Source organism: Arabidopsis thaliana, chromosome 5, assembly GCF_000001735.4.
Source record: "Arabidopsis thaliana chromosome 5, partial sequence".
NCBI classification, from domain to species: domain Eukaryota; kingdom Viridiplantae; phylum Streptophyta; class Magnoliopsida; order Brassicales; family Brassicaceae; genus Arabidopsis; species Arabidopsis thaliana.
The window spans coordinates 12,710,979-12,727,631 of NC_003076.8; the positions used below are offsets into that span (position 1 = coordinate 12,710,979).

Genomic DNA, 16,653 nt, shown 5'->3' on the forward strand with positions numbered 1-16,653 from the left:
TAGAACCCTTCTGGATTCGCTTGGCCCCTATGCGGTTTTCGCTGGCTAATGTGGAGATTCGATCATAGATGTCCAGCGTCCAAAAGACGTTCAAATGGATGTCTGATCTACGAATTTCAGAGATTTGTAGACTCGACCAAGACACGTCTTGTCTGCTTATTGGCTTTGGTAGATTGTTTCTTAAACCCTGCTCTGCTATGTTTCATCAACGATAGTTGAGATTAGGAAGTGGTAGAGTTATGGGGGTCTTTGTCAAGGCAGTGGATTGACCCGGTTTTTGAATCTATCGTCAAGGGTACCCACCTTTCACCTATTAACCATCTGATGAACCCTAGAGTTGCCCTTATCAATGAATCCATCCTTAGGACTTCTATTAGATTTATTTGTATCCCCTGTTGATTGCACTTTTATTTACCTGTTATTTGTATCCCTTATTTGTATCCCTTGTTGATTGCATTTTGATTCTTAATTTTGTCACCTGTTGGTTTTACTCGACCCAATGATCGAGTAGGGCTCTTAAGTTCTCATTTTTACTTGTTTGAATCCTGACCTAGGATTGTTACTAGAAACCCACCATCATTATAATCTGGCTTGACTTAGTTGCTTCTGTACACGTCTTGATTGCTAGCAATAACAGTGGACTGGATTGACACCCCCTATAGCTGCATCGACATGTTAGTGTTTGTAGGGGAATTGAACTGAATCACACATTCAACATAAGTAGGCCTACAAAACCTGATTCTCAATTTTGCGCTGTTGCCGATTCATTGTTGCATTGTTACATTCAAGATATCAAAAACTTTTAAGATCAAGTTCTTTTACATTTATCAAGTTACTAACTCATATTTTCGTCCGTTTGTTTTTTCTGGTACAAGTTCTAATCTTTGTGCATGCAAACTCGATCCAAAGGTTTTGCACACCTACTACCATTTAGAGACAGAATTGACAGAATAGCTCAGTTACAAGAAACCAAAGCAAAAGCAGCCTGTGATCAGCAAAGACCAGCTGCTATGGATCAACAGAACAGACAAGTTGATGTTCAAGAACCACCTAATGTTGATCAACAAGAAACATTGGTGCTGGTGATGCCCCAAGGAATCATCACCAAACATAAGGGATAGTGCCACCACCAGTTTAGAACAACAACTTTGAGATCAAGAGTGGTCTCATCTCCATGATCCAAGGAAACAAGTTTCATGGTCTACCTATGGAAGATCCCCTGAACTATCTTGACAGCTTTGATAGGCTCTTTGGCCTTACTAAGATCAATGGTGTCACTGAAGATATGTTTCAGCTCAGATTATTTCCCTTCTCTTTGGGAGACAAGGCACACCACTAGGAAAAGACTATACCCCAAGACTCCATCACCTCATGGGACGATTGTAAGAAAGCTTTTCTTGCCAAGTTCTTCTCTAATTCTCGTACAGCTAGATTGAGGAACGAGATCTCAGGCTTCACACAGCAAAACATAAAACTTTCTGTGAAGCTTGGGAGAGGTTTAAAAGCTACACCACTCAGTGCCTCCATCACGGTTTTAAGAAGGCTTCATTATTGAGCACACTCTATAGAGGAGCCTTACCAAAGATCAGAATGCTACTTGACACCGCCTCCAATGAAAACTTCCTGAACAAGGATGTAGAAGAAGGATGGGAGTTGGTCGAAAATCTAGCACAATCTGATGGGTGCTACAATGAAGACTATGATCGCTCAGTGAGAGGAACTAGAGGTAGTGAGGATAAACAGAGCAAGGATATCAAGGCTCTGAAAGAACAGCTACACAAGCTGTTGCTAGCTCAGCAAAAGTAGATACACTACATCACTGACGAAGAGCACTTCCAAATGCAAGAAGCGGGGAATGATCAAACTGAAGAGTTGTGCTACAACAAGGGGTAAAACAACTACAAACCCAACCCAAACCTTCTATAGAAGCACTAATGTAGCTAACCCCCAAGATCAAGTGTATCCACCACAACAGAATCAGTCTAAGCCTTTTGTTTAGTACAACCAAGGTTATGTCCCTAAACAACAGTTTAATGGAGGCTACCAACAGCAGAATCCACATCCACATGGTCTAATAGAGAACCTTCCTGTCAAGATTGAAAATGTTAAGATACCTACAGATTTTGTGGTATTGGACGTAGATGAAGAAGGCAAGGATCCCCTGATCCTAGGCAGACCATTCTTAGCTTCAGCTGGAGCAGTCATAGATGTAAGGAATGGAAAAAATAATCTGAACCTTGAAAAAGGCATCAAGATGAAGTTTGACTTCAGAGAAGCTTCAGGGAAATCAACAACAGGAGGTCAAAATTTTGGGATTCAGGACATGGATGTTGATGAAGAAACAGAAGCTGAAACCTCACCAAGAGTTAACTATACTTCTCAACTTAGCAAGCTGAAGAGGACTTTTGACCACAAGAAGAGAGCAATTGAAAGGCTAGCTCAGACTGAAGATCCTACAGAAGATGACTGGTATGAGATGAGAAAAAAATTTAAATGGCAAAGCAGATTCATAGAAGGATTATTTTCAAGGGTGATGAAGCTGAAAGATCAACTATGGATGTTTGAAAAACGAGTTAAAAATTTTCAAATGGTATTGACCCAGAGAAGATAGAAACTGCACTAGCTATCAAGGAGGACGAAAATTTCACAACAGAATGGTTTACACCAGAAGATCAGAAAGGAGTTCACTTAGAGGAAAGAAGCCCAGAAAGCAAGTTGTTGAGTGAGGAGGAAACTCCTATTCCGACTTATTCTCTAGGAGTGCCTAAACAGCCCACCAACCCCTCTGCTGAAGAACACTTGATTCTTGATTCTGTTGCTGAAGAACTCCTGGAACTCTGGGTTGGATATAAAGCTCAAGATGATACCATTGGGGAGCTAACTTACAAGATGGAAGGACTGAACCATGCAATCTTGGAACTTCAAGAAATGGTTAAAGGCTACCCCAGTTTTGAATTTGAGGATTGGTCAAAGGAGCCTGGTTCAGAAGAACAAGACTACTCTGCTGATCAGAAAGAAGCTTACTTTGTAGAAAAATCAAATGAGTACTCATCCTACCATATGTCAAGAGAGGATGCAGAATATGATTCAGGAACTAAAAATTCAACCACTGAAGATGAAGACTTCTCTGTTCCTCTCTTCAACCATTTTTCTGACTATGCTCTGTAAGAGTCAAGCTTAGTGACTTAAAACAAGCTCACTTGGGAGGAAGTCCCATGTCTATCCATGTAAATAACTTTCTATTTTTCTTGTTATTTTTGATGTTTTTGCTTAAGTGTTTCAGGTATGTTTTAGTGATCCTAAGGGAGTCAACGATCGAGTAAATTTAAACCAAGTCAAGAAAGATCTCAACCGTTGATCGAGTAGAATGAGGAGGAGCATTTTGAGCCATTGATTTGAATGACTAAATGTGGGAAATCACCCTCACCGTTTGATCGAGTAACCAAGGGAGAAGCATTCTCCACCGTTTGATCGAGTGATTTCTTGCGATTCATTCTGGTCTATTTGATCGAGTGATTGAAGATGGAGTATTTCTCACAGTCCGATCAAGTGAAAAAACCAAAGAGACCCTCTTCGTAGACACCAATGCCTCATGACCCGCCTCCATTTAAACGCTGTTGTCCCGTTATCTTCTTGTCCCCCCCCCCATAATCACTTTGGTCCCCCCCCATTGCAATTCCCGAACTCAACAACCTCATCTCTCCCCCTCCCATACCAAAGCATTCTCGAATTCTTACAATTCTCTCTTTATCTCCTTCACTTCCCTTTCTTATAAAAAACTTTTCACAAATTCATTTGTTTCCTCCATCATTCAATCTCCGAATCTACTGAATTTTGGTTTTGAGTTTCTTCCACCTTTGTTCTTGATGATGAACAGGCGCTCGCTTTTGTCAAGGATTCGGAACAAAGCTCTCTCCCCATCGAAGAGGTACCCAACACCTTCTTCGCATGCAACACCTCGAGGACCTTCTGAACTATCACCCTTGGGGTCGAACAGGAGAGAACAAGCAAGTTTCGAGATCGATCATAGTGAATCGAGCCAAGAGGAGGAAGTGATGCTAGAAGAAGAGACCTTCAGCTCTCCAGCTGGAAATACTCGTTCGCAAAGGTCGAGTAAGTCCCCTGCAAGGGAATTCTCGAGGAACAAGGCAGATATCACTCGAGGAAAGAAGCATGTGGGGAGGAGGTTGGAGCTGGTAAATGAAGACTCCGAGGAAGAAATGGCTTCACCATAGGAAGATGATCAAACAGAGAAAGGAGGCGATGACGATTTGGAATCAGAGAAGTGTGCAACTCGAAACGAGTACTACAAGCTGCTGAAATGCATTGAGTTTTTAGGAAGTCGATACCTTCATCCCGAGACCATGGAGAGACTCGTCATCTATGATGATATAGACTATATGTTTAAGCAGTGCAGCCTGAATATTCACATGTTTCGGCCAATGGAGGGGTATGAGGAAGAGACCATCCAGTTTCTTTCATCCGTGGAATTGTTCTTATATGGAGAGTCAGAGGACGATGAAATCAGGCCAGACGGAAGTTTGGGATACTTGGAGTTCTGTGTGTATGACGTAGAGTATCGGCTTCCAATAGAGCATCTCGAGCTGATGTATGGATTTCCAAGCGGAAAAGACACAAGTTATCGTTTTGACAAGAGAGAGCTTCAGTCATTCTGGGCCACACTTGGGTCTAAGCATGGATTTTCATCCTCTAGGACCAAGAGCAACGAGATAAGGAGTCCGGTGGTTAGATACTTTCATAGGTCCTTGGCTAGTGCGCTATTTACAAGAGAAAGGAATGGAACCTTCGTCAATGGAGAACTAGAGCTGATGGAGACAGCGCTGCAAGAGCTGCTTGGTTTAGCATCAGGCGGTACAGTTCTAGCTGAAGATCAGACAGACACTTCGGTCTCATTCTACCTAATTGAGCACCTGCTGAGTTGCAGAGGATGGGCTAAGGGACTTAAGAAACCAGGAAGAATGGTTGTGGGAGGAGTTGTGACCCCAATTCTGAGAGCAGGCAATGTACCTCTACATTCAAAGCATATTCCTCCGAGATGGATTGATATGCAACACCTTATAAATTCCAAGAGTTTTTTATCACAGCAGAAGAATGCCTATAAGTATAGGTTCGATCATCCCACAGTAGGACAATCTATTTTTCTCCTCCCAAATCCCGTTTCCACTTCGATCAGAGATGGTGGCAACATTGAGTTCTGCCCACCATTGAAGAACGTCTATACTTCAGGTGATGAAGCTGTACTGATGGAAGGAGTGAATGATGATGAGGCCCCAATCCATCATTCAGATAATGAGGCAGAACCTATGGATGAGTCTTACGCAACACAATAGTTTTACTTTAAGGAGTACTCTGCACCGAGGCAACGTAAAGAATCAAAGAAAATTCACAAGCACCTTGGTTTCCTCCAAAGCTGGTGTAAGTTCCACGACAAGGCTCTCGTGGCACTCAACAAGAAGTTTAACAATCCCCAACTCAAGATAATCTGTTCTTCTTCAACTACGGCAATGCCACATAACATGCCTTTTGGGAGAAGCGGATCCACTCGTCACGAACCTATGCATTTTGATCCGCCTTCACCACCAAGACAATCTTCATATGAGCCGAGGGAACACCATGCTGCACCTTCACCAACAAGGCAATCATCCTTCGAACCTAGGGAAAAGGAAAAGAGGAGCAAGTTGAAAAAGGGAAGAAGAACAAAGAAATTAGATGCTGGAGCAAGCCACTCTACCGCACCACTTGAGGAGCCACTCGATCAACAACCCGAGCAAAGGGTCGAGCATCCAGCAAATCCAAGTTCAGCACAACCCGTTCCTTGGAGTTACACAAAGGAGAGTATGGACGATTTCGTCTCCTCCTACTTCACCTGATCACTGAGGTAACACCACCTCAACCATTGTACATACCATAGCATCTTTTTATTATTCTTTGTGTGTTTTGTGTTTTGGTCTTGATTTCTTTCTCAGATTTTTATTACACAAGGGACTGTGTAATTTAAGTTTGGGGGTGGGTTCAAGACATGTTTAACATTGTGTTCTCTTTTCTTATTTCAAAGTTTGCATCATCTAAGCCATAGAAAAAACCATATTTTGAAAGTTTTTCAGAAAATGATTTCAACAAAAACAGAGTGTCATGTAGATTGCATTTCACTTTAGGATTGTATGTAGTGTGCTTGCATTTAGGATTGCTCATTTGCATAGGGGATAATGATGATTTCAAACAGATAAGCATGTTTTGATTCAATGAAGTAAGTTCAATGCCCAGGTTGTTAGTTCTCTATTGCATAACCGATTGTATCTCTGAAGTAAAACTGCACCCTGCTTTGAATTTGTAGCTTGACTATACTGCTTTGATTCGAAACTCGCTTATCTGATGCCATTCCCTATCTATTAGAACCTGAACTGAATTTGCAATTATCATGTCTATGCATTGTTTGTGAACTCATGGCTACCGTATACATACTTGGATCATCTTATTCACTTCACCACCCTTTGTTAATCCAAGTAGTTGTCTATCATTTTTAGAGCAGTTTCTCATACCCTTAGCGTAGCCTTATTTCAAGCCAAAGATCATTTGTGTGTGATTGTGAGGTCTTTTTCGATTGAGCTTGGTATAACGTGTTAGGTATGAGCCGACAAGAGCAGTCTTTCATGTAGACCTAGCCCACGCTTTTCGGGTTAGCTAGGACTAGGTGGACACTTGTATTAGGGATTGGGATTGTGTATTGAATAAATGGAAATGAGAATGATAATGAAAAGAAAAAGAAAAAGAAAAAAAAAGAGAGAGTAAGAGTTTAGAGTTCTAAGGGAGATACAAAAGTATTAAGTCTAGTAAAGGGTTTGGAATTCAAATAAGTTAGGCATTGTGATTCAAAGGAAAGGGTAAAAACGCCATCTATGCTAAGATTAGAAGAAAAGGCTTAAGTTTGTCAAAATATAAAACCAAACCCGCTAGACTCTTAAATCGTTTTAAAGAAGAACCCTTTAGAACTTGAACTAAAAAGAGAGAGAGAATGAGAAAGAGGGTAGAGTTAGGACATCTATGGGAATGGGATCATCTTCTGAGCTATCATACTATATCATTGGGTAGATGGGAGTCTGTTCTTGTATGTGTCCATTGGCTTTTACCTTTAGCATTCTTCCGAAGCTCAATCTTTTCTCTGAGAGTCCCCTGTTACTCGACCAAACCATTAGGGGGACCATTTTTGTCTCTTAGCCTAAGCCCAAAACCAAGTGAGTTCATAACCATTGCATTGCTTGATCCACTGTTCGCGCTTAATGAATGTTAAAGGGAATTGGTTGATGAGAATGCTTGAATAGATTAAGGCAAGTTGTTAGGTTGCATTGTGACGAGTATGGCTAACGTTTTTAAGTGAGGGTCTATCATCTTGCAACCTAGAATTAGCTACCTGGACATTGAGCTTACCCGTTTTATAGGCATGCTTCGGTTTTTGAATCCCCACCTTCAAACCTGTCCTTCAACTTAAGATTTTTTGTTTGCTTGAAGGCAAGCAAGAGATAAGTTTGGGGGAGTTGATAACACTGTATTTTACTCATTTTAGGTGTATGTTTATCATCATTTAGCTTTGCATTTGCTCATTGTATCATATCATTTTGCACCATTTTAGCTTATTTTGCATATTTAGGCATCTAGGATCATCTTGCATTCGTATTTCATATTTTGGTGTGTTTTCAGGTGCAGAAGGAGCTAAAGAGGACTCTACTCGATCCATTCACTCGATCCAGCCAGCAACGGAGGAGGCTGCAGTTTACTCGACCCTCTTACTCGATCAAGGCAGCCTTAGATGAAGCAGCAGATTGATCTACTCGCCCCTCCTACTCGATCCTCTACTCGACCCATTTACTCGACCAAGGGTGACCAACTCTACAAGACTTGTTGAGCTATCAAAGCGTCTTCAGATCCTCCTCATTCCCCACTCAACCAGACAACTGAGCATACGGATCAGAGAGGATGAAGCATCTACTCGACCAATTGATCACTCGGAGCATAGACACAAAGGCGCAGACTTTGCAGCACCCTCTTTACTCGATCCCCAAGATCGAATATTCGCCCAAACCACCTCAAGTCTCTTGTCTTCTAGTGAATCTAGGGTTTCAACATTTTACTATAAATAGATCACTTTGGGGTTTGTCCAAAGGATCTAGCTTTTATCCTTTAGTTTTTCTTTGTGTTTATGAATCTTCAAAACTTAATTACTCTTAATCTATTTTGTTTTTGCATTTAGTTATTTAAGTAAAGTTGTTTAGCTTGTTTAGATCTACATTTTGTATGATTTCAGTAATTTCTGGGTTTGTGTTCTTGAGAATGTTGCTTGAGTAGTGATTAGGGTTCTTGAGGATGGATTAGATTAGGGTAGTCTCTAGGTTAGTTAGGTGGTTAGTGTTTAGGTTAGAACCCTTCTGGATTCGCTTGGCTCCTATGCGGTTTTCGCTGGCTAATGTGGAGATTCGATCATAGACGTCCAACGATTTGTAGACTCGACCAAGACATTGGCTTGTCTTCTTATTGGCTTTGGTAGATTGTTTTTTAAACTCTACTCTGCTATGTTTCATCAACGACAGTTGAGATTAGGAAGTGGTAGAGTTATGGGGGTCTCTGTCAAGGCAGTGGATTGACCCAGTTTTTGAATCTATCGTCAAGGGTACATACGTTTCACCTATTAGTCATCTGAGGAACCCTAGAGTTGCCCTTATCAATGAATCCATCCTTAGGACTTCTATTAGATTTATTTGAATCCCCTGTTGATTGCACTTTTATTTACCTGTTATTTGTATCCCGTGTTGATTGCATTTTGATTCGTAATTTAATAACTTGTTGGTTCTACTCGACCCAATGATCGAGTAGGGCTCTTAAGTTCTCATTTTTACTTGTTTGAATCCTGACCTAGGATTGTTACTAGAAACCCACCATCATTATAATTTAGCTTGACTTAGTTGCTTCTGTACACGTCTTGATTGCTAGCAATAACAGTGGACTGGATTGACACCCCATATAGCTGCATCGACATGTTAGTGTTTGTAGGGGAATTGAACTGATCACACATTCAACATAAGTAGGCCTAAAAAACCTGTTTACATTTGGTGATTTGATTTTCGTGGATAAGTAATTGTAATCTCAGTTCATTGTGTTTCGTTGGTTATTGTTTCAGGAGGTTCAGTGTTTTCAGCTGGAGTAATTGTTGTCTAATAGGTGATGTGTTTGCCTTTGGTTTTTAAGTTCAGTTCATTGTGTTCTAAGTTCATTGAGTTCATTGTGTTTTTTAGCTTTGCTTTTTCTTTAATATTCTGAGTTCATTGTGTTCTAAGCTGGAGTTATCTCTTTTTTGTCTTTCATTCCTTTGAAATTCGGTTTGATGTTCTTCATCTAGCAACACTGTTTTTTATTTTTGTTTTTTCTTTAAGAATCTGAGTTCATTATGTTCTAAACTTGATATAATACGATTTGCTATATAATCTAGAGGTCTAAAATGATTAATTGATTGTCATAGCTGTTTGTTTATATCATTCTTAATTGGAAAATCTGTATAGAGTTAAAGTAGATGCATGACTGAGTATACTAATTGTGTTATGTTTCCCGGATTTTGTGTCAGGTTACACATATCTAGCAAGCTACACTACACATTATTTCCCAACCATATGACAGGTTTGCTCTTTCTCATGCTCTTAATTTTCTCAGTTTATAGTCAGTATTGTTATTTATGTCTCATAAAGGGCATTGTTCATTTTTGTGTGTGATGTGTGTTGCTATGGGATTGTATTAAGTACTGCAGATTGTTCTTATTCTATATATATTTTAGGCTGATTTATTACATTGATGTGGCTTACTTATATTTTGTTTCTTGTGTATGTTTAATGTGGCTTTTATTAACTGTTTATGCTTAGTAATAGTGATTTGATGATTAGTTAATATGCATTGTTGATATTACCTTTTAATGAAGGTATGATCATAAAATGTTGGACAAAGCATGGGTGCATCTTTGCAGCCTTGATCCTGCTTATAGAATAGGTGCATGGAAATTTGTTCAGAACGTCTCTGCAAATCAAGGAGACAATCAATTGATAATTTTTCCTTGTATAGACTGTCGCAATTTAGCTCGTCATTCATGCAGCAAGGTAGTTGCTCATCTTGTAAACACGAGGTATGGATGAGATTTACAAACTGCGTAATGACTAGTACCATCATGGAGAATGCAACTAAGTTTTAGAAGCTGCAAGGAAAGTAACTTAGTCTAATGAAGAGATTGTTGGGTTATATAGAGATGCTGAGTATGAAGACGATGTGTTTGATAATGGAGATGACGTTTGTGAGACTGAAGAGGTAGAGGACAGTAGAGAAGATGCTTTCATGAAAAAGTTAGCAGATGTTGAACCCCCTTTGTATCCAAACTGTGCAAAGCATAGCAAGTTATCATCTATTGTCTCATTATTTCGACTCAAAACACATAATGGCTGGTCTGATAAGAGCTTCAACGATCTGCTTGGGACACTGTTTGAGATGTCACCAGATGGCAACGTGTTACATACATCATTGTATGATGTAAATAAGTTTTTTAAGTCTTTTGATTTGGGTTATGAAAAGATTCATGCGTGTATCAACTATTGCTGCCTATTCAGGAAGGAGTTGAAGGATCTTGACTATTGTCCAAATTGCAAGGCTTCAAGATGGATGATTAATTTTGAAACCGGTGTGGTCAAGACAGGTATACCACAAAAAAAATTCCGGTACTTTCCAATAATCCCAAGGCTGAAACGGATGTTTAAGTCTGAGAAAATGGCCAAAAACTTAAGGTAGCATGCTACTAACAAGAGCAAAGATTGTAAACTCAGACATCCAGTAGACTCTGTGACTTGGGATCAGATGAGTCACAAGTATCCTTCATTCGCGGCTGAGAAAAGGAATATCCGGCTAGGACTATCCACAGATGGGTTTAATCCCCTTGACATGAAAAACAGTCATTATAGTTGTTGGCCGGTTCAATTAGTAAACTACAATCTACCTCCAGATCTATGTATGAAGAAGGAGAATATTAGGCTCACCTTGCTAATTCTTGGTCCACATCAGCCTGGTAACAGTATTGACATCTACCTAGAACCTTTAATAGATGACCTAAACCATTTGTGGAACCAAGGAGAGTCAGCTTATGATGCCTTGAGTAAATCTGTGTTTACTCTTAAGCAATGCTTCTTTGGACTATTAGTTATTTCCAAGCCTATGGAAATCTTGGTGGATGCAAAGGGAAGGGGAAAATGGGATGTCCTGTATGTGGTAAACACACAGATAGTATGTGGCTTAAGTTTGATAGAAAGCATGTTTACATGCGCCATAGAAAGGGTCTTCCACCATCACATAGGTATCAGGTTAAGAAGGCTTGGTTTGAGGACATACAGAACATAGGAGAAAGTCAAGGATTTTGAGTGGTCATGATATTTCTCATTTACTGAGAAATTATAAAAATACTTTTGGGAATTTTAGAGTCTGCGAAGAAGAGAAAAATCACAGCTTGTGCTGAAGATGAGAATAAAAGTGATGCGCTGTCTAGCGATTCTAAGGAAGAGGAAGAGGAAGAAGGGGCAGTAGATGAAAAGGAGTTGTCTAGATGGAAGAAAAGATCAATATTCTTCTAATAGCCTTATTGGGAGGTAAAATATATAAGTATGTAATACATTTCAGATTTTTCAGCATTTATAATATAAACTTCATATGACTTTTGTTTTCTAATGTAGGTACTGCCAGTAGGGCAAAATTTGGATGTCATGCACATAGAGAGAAACGTGGCTGCCAATATTATCTCGACACTTTTACATTGCGGAAAATCAAAGGATGGTCTTAGTACTCGTAAAAATTTGGAACATCTTGGAATTAGGAAAGATTTGCATCATGTTACTAGAGGTAAGAGAACTTATCTTCTAGCAGCTCCTTGGTCTTTGTCGAAGACAGAGAAGAAAGTCTTCTACAAAAGACTTATTAACTTTAAGGGACCTGCTGGATATTGTTCTAACATTTCAAGGGCTTTATCATTAGAAGACTCTAAGGTACAAGGTCTCCAATCACATGATTACCATGTGTTGATGCAACAACTCCTCCCAGTTGCAATTAGAGGTTTATTACCAAAAGGTCATAGACTAGCAATCATACGTTTGTGTACATTCTTCAGCCACTTGTGTCAAAGAGTCATTGATATGGAACAAATTTCAGTAATGGAAGCTGAAATTGTTGAAACTATATGTATGTTTGAAAGATATTTTCCACCCAGCTTCTTTGATATAATGGTTCACTTGGTCATACATCTCGGAACGGAAGCTAGACTATGTGGCCCAGTTCAGTTTCGTTGGATGTACCCTTTTGAAAGGTAGTAATGCATTTACATTATACTTTACTATATGTTTAGTTGAAAACAATCTGATTCTACCTTGGTGCATGTTTACTATATGCGGGTACATGAAAGTTTTGAAAGACTTTGTTAGAAATCCGGCAAGACCAGAGGGTTGCATTGCTAAGTCATATTTAGCAAAGGAATGTGTCGGGTTCTGTAGTTATTTTCTTGAAAAGACCACCAATGTAGAAGAGAAACTAGATAGGAATACTGAGTATGAGAGCAACTCTATCCTAGAGCGCCGGCCAATATCAGCAGCAACTGAATTTTCTCTTTCTGATATGGAAAAGAACATAACCCATCTTGCTGTTCTTCATAATACGGCTGTCATGGAGACATATATCGAGTAAGTTTTCAAACTTTGACCAAACATGTCGTTTGCATTATGCTTTATTTTCCAGTTTGTAACTACTTCTTTTTTTCTTCTTTTCAAAAAGTATGCACATACAGTATCTACAAGAAACAAACACCAAATGTAGACGTAATGCGACGGTTTTATGGCGTACTCATACTCAGGATTTTGCAGCTTGGATTAAAAATGAGGCAAGTATTAATTACTCTTTACAAAATCTATGTATTGTTCATGAGTTTAACTAGAATACTGTACTTTCTTACTTAAGACTTTATCATGTAGATAAATATTAATTCAGATCAGCATGATGAGAGACTTAAATGGCTGGCCTATGGTCTCTGGAGTAGTGCAAGGTCATATACAGGTTATATAGTCAATGGACAGCGGTTTCACACGACTTCAATTTCTAAGCAAACTCAGAATAGTGGAGTCTTCTATGAGGCAACTGAAATGTGTAGAGCGAGTGCAAAGGAAACTTCACAAGTGGCAGATTTAGTTACATACTATGGGAGAGTAATAGACATTATACTCTTGGATTATAATGTCTTTTCTATTCTTATATTTCGGTGTCAATTGGCAGTTAGAGGTAACGGGGTTAAAGTAGAAGATGGGTTCACGTTAGTTAACTTGAATCAGAGTCAAGTTTTTTTTATGAAAGATCTGTTCATATTGGCATCTCAAGCTAAGCAAGTGTTTTACTCGAAGGAGAATGATGAATCTGGTTGGTGTGTAGTGTTAAGAGGTCCTTCCATAAGATATAATGAGGAAGTGGAAGAAGATGAAAACACAAATATAGGACCATTGCCATCAATAATTCAAATGGATGCTGAGTTAGAGGAAGAAGAATCAGCTCAAAATGCTAGAGCTGATTGTGAATGCATATATGTGTGTTATGATTTTTGTTTCTCTATGTGTGGATGTGCTTATGTTTGGTAGATGATTGTCTGTTTTATTATGTATTTTGTTCATAGGTATATCTTTGTGTTTGTCTTTTGTAACTGTTAGTAATGTTTGTTGTTACTTGTTTCCGGTGAATTAAAATGGGCAATAAAAAGTAGAGTAAGAAGTCCAAGAAAAACAAGAAGAAATCTCCAGCTGCTGAGGATGAAGAGCCGGGATTTCCGGGTACGCTGTACCCTGATCAAACAGCAGCTGCTGAGGAAGAAAGAGTGACTGATGCAGCGATGAATGAGGAAGAAAGAGTGACTGAAGCAGCGATGAATGAGGAAGAAAGAGAGACTGAGGAAGGAAGGCTAAATGACGATGTTCAAGATGAAAAGCCTCTTGGTTTTGTTGAAATGGCACAGGATCATGAGAATCCAGAGCAACCTAAGCGTAAAAAACATAGAGGTCCAACTAAGATGAAGAATATAGCTAAAGAGCCAAATGTCAGTGAACCTGTTGAATGGAATGCCAAGGGACAACCTATTGGTCCTGGATCAGTGAAGTTATCCTCATATATAAGTATACTAGTGCGAGCTAATGTTCCTTACATAATTGATGACTCGAGGAAAACTAGTAATGAATTGAGAACAGTTCTGTGGAAATCTATCCAGGTCAAATTTCTTTACATTACTCAGCTTAATTAAGTCAAATGCCTGTTTGTTTATGTGATCTCAGTCAATCGTGTGTAATTTTATACAGGCAAGGTTTGAGGTTGATGAAGAGTTCAAGAAGAATTATATAATGGGGCTGATGGGATGCAACTAGAGGTCCTCCAAATCAAGACTAGTAACGAAGATAAGATCCAAATCTACTATGCAAGAAAGGATGTGCCTTAGACCACCTAATGTTACGCCTCCAGAATGGCGTAAGTTTGTGAACCACAAAACTAGCAAAGAATTTGAAGCTATAAGTGAACCTTACAAAGTGAGAAGGCGATCATAGATACCACACACTTGTAGCCGCAAAGGAATGTCCAGAGTGGAAGAAGAGTTGGTAACATCTATTACTTGAACTTTCATAATATTAATCTACATTAATTATCACCTTGTTTGAACAATGTGATGTTTTTTTAACAGAAACAAAAGAGTGAAGAACCATCTAAAGTGACTAGGCTAGACGTCTCAGTCGAATCACGTACAAAAAAAGATGGTACTCCAGTCAACACGATCGCAGCCGAGAAATTCGTAAGTATTTAATGTTGTTCTTCATTATCTGGTCTATATTCTCCTTAACCATGTAAATATGTTTGATTTGTAATGTACATAGAAGAAGACAGCTGAGTTGGTTAACAATCCTGGTTCATCATCTCCAACAAACCCACTAGAAGACAGCCTTTCACAACTATTAGGACCTGAAAATCCAGACCGTCTTAGGGCAATGGGAAGAAGCATGAGTAAGACCAAGTTAGCTTGTCTTCAAGTGAAGCAACAGTTTATTGATGACATGGAAAAGCAACATCATAAGTTGGTTCACCAAGTTCATGCATTGGAAGATGAAATTAAGAGAATTGATCTGCAGGTTTGTCAATGGTAGTAGATTTAAATTATAAAGTACTAATCTATATGTTTGTTTGACTTGGTTTTAAATGTAACAGAAGCCAGATACTGAAGTTGGTGAAACTCAGCTTCGGCAAGAGGAAAAGTAAGTAATTTATAAATGCTTATTTAGTTGATGTGATTATAGTAAATTCTCACAATATTGAAATATATTTACTGTAGAGTGTTAACACAGAAGCACATGGCCGTTGTGTGTTGGTTGATTGTCATCTTACTGATGAAAAAGTGGCTGAAGGAGTTCTTCTTAGTTCTGATTTGGATGACTTTTTTGATGACATCCCCTTGGGCCCTCAAGCTGTTAGAGTTTTAGTTGATAAAGCAATTGTCTCAAAAGCCTTTCTTTTGGAGACCTACAACTGATATTTCTACAGTTGATGAAGCTGTTGGTCTAGTCATTGCATGGCATATCAATAAATGTCTTCAATCTCACCAAAGTGAAGACATTTTTCCAAGGGTGACATTTTCTTATTCACAACCATACTTATTAGTTTACTGTGTTAATAGTTTCTGAGATTATTTGTTTATGCATTTGTTAGAGTCCAAGAATATCTTCTTTGAACAAATGCAAACAGCTGGATTGGACTGGTAAAATTGATGGAGTGGTTGGTGAAGGTCGTTGGCAATCTAAAGATACAACAGAGTTGGTTAATGGTATTCCTTTAGGACCAAATCAAGTGAAAATCTTTCTCGATGTGGTACATGTTGAAAATGTCTTCTTATGGAGGCCTACAGCAAAATTAGATACCTTGTGGAATCTTTGAAGTCATTCATATCATGGCCTGCCGATAAGTGTGAATTTGAAGATACTATGTCTTCAAAAGCACCAAGTCCAAAAAACTGCATCAAAAGGTACAACTTCTCCATCTCTAGTTTCTAACTCTCATAAGCAAAAAGAAACAGAATCATGTCCACCAGCGCCTGTAAAGAAAAATCCACCACAACTTACTCTGTCTCCACTTCGAAGATCTCTGGTAAGTAGCTCAATATTTACACTTTTAAGTGTCCACTACAGTTAAGATTTTTTCTTGTTTATTATAACTTAGCTTGTCTTATATTGCAACCATTGTAGCGTTAGACTCCAAGTGATGCTCCCAAAGAAAATCAAAAGTGCAACTTAATGGATATTAGCGAAAAAAACATGGTGGTTGCTGAAGGACGTTGGGTGTCAGACAACCTAGAGCAAACTGTTCATTGTGTTCCGTTGGGTGAGAATGCAGTTAAGGTTTGGGTTGATATAGTGAATGTCAATTCTGCAGCTTTTTGGAAGCCGTCTTCTGAGATAGAGTGTCTTGGAGATGCATTTAAATCTTTAGTTGCATGGCCAAAGGATAAAGTGATAATGTGTTAAACTAATCAGGTTTACTCTATTACTGTTTTTATTTCTA

General features: G+C 39.0%; 3 pseudogenes across 3 annotated transcripts; all 3 read left to right on the forward strand.

Moving 5' to 3' along the window:
- Positions 1–1,035: 1,035 nt before the first annotated feature.
- AT5G33424 lies at positions 1,036–3,297 on the forward strand (annotated as a pseudogene; the record flags this gene model as incomplete). Its single annotated transcript has 1 exon — positions 1,036–3,297.
- Positions 3,298–4,055: 758 nt separating this feature from the next.
- AT5G33427 lies at positions 4,056–5,903 on the forward strand (annotated as a pseudogene; the record flags this gene model as incomplete). The annotated part of the gene is made up of 1 exon: positions 4,056–5,903.
- Positions 5,904–9,992: 4,089 nt separating this feature from the next.
- AT5G33428 lies at positions 9,993–16,608 on the forward strand (annotated as a pseudogene; the record flags this gene model as incomplete). The annotated part of the gene is made up of 1 exon: positions 9,993–16,608.
- Positions 16,609–16,653: the final 45 nt, after the last annotated feature.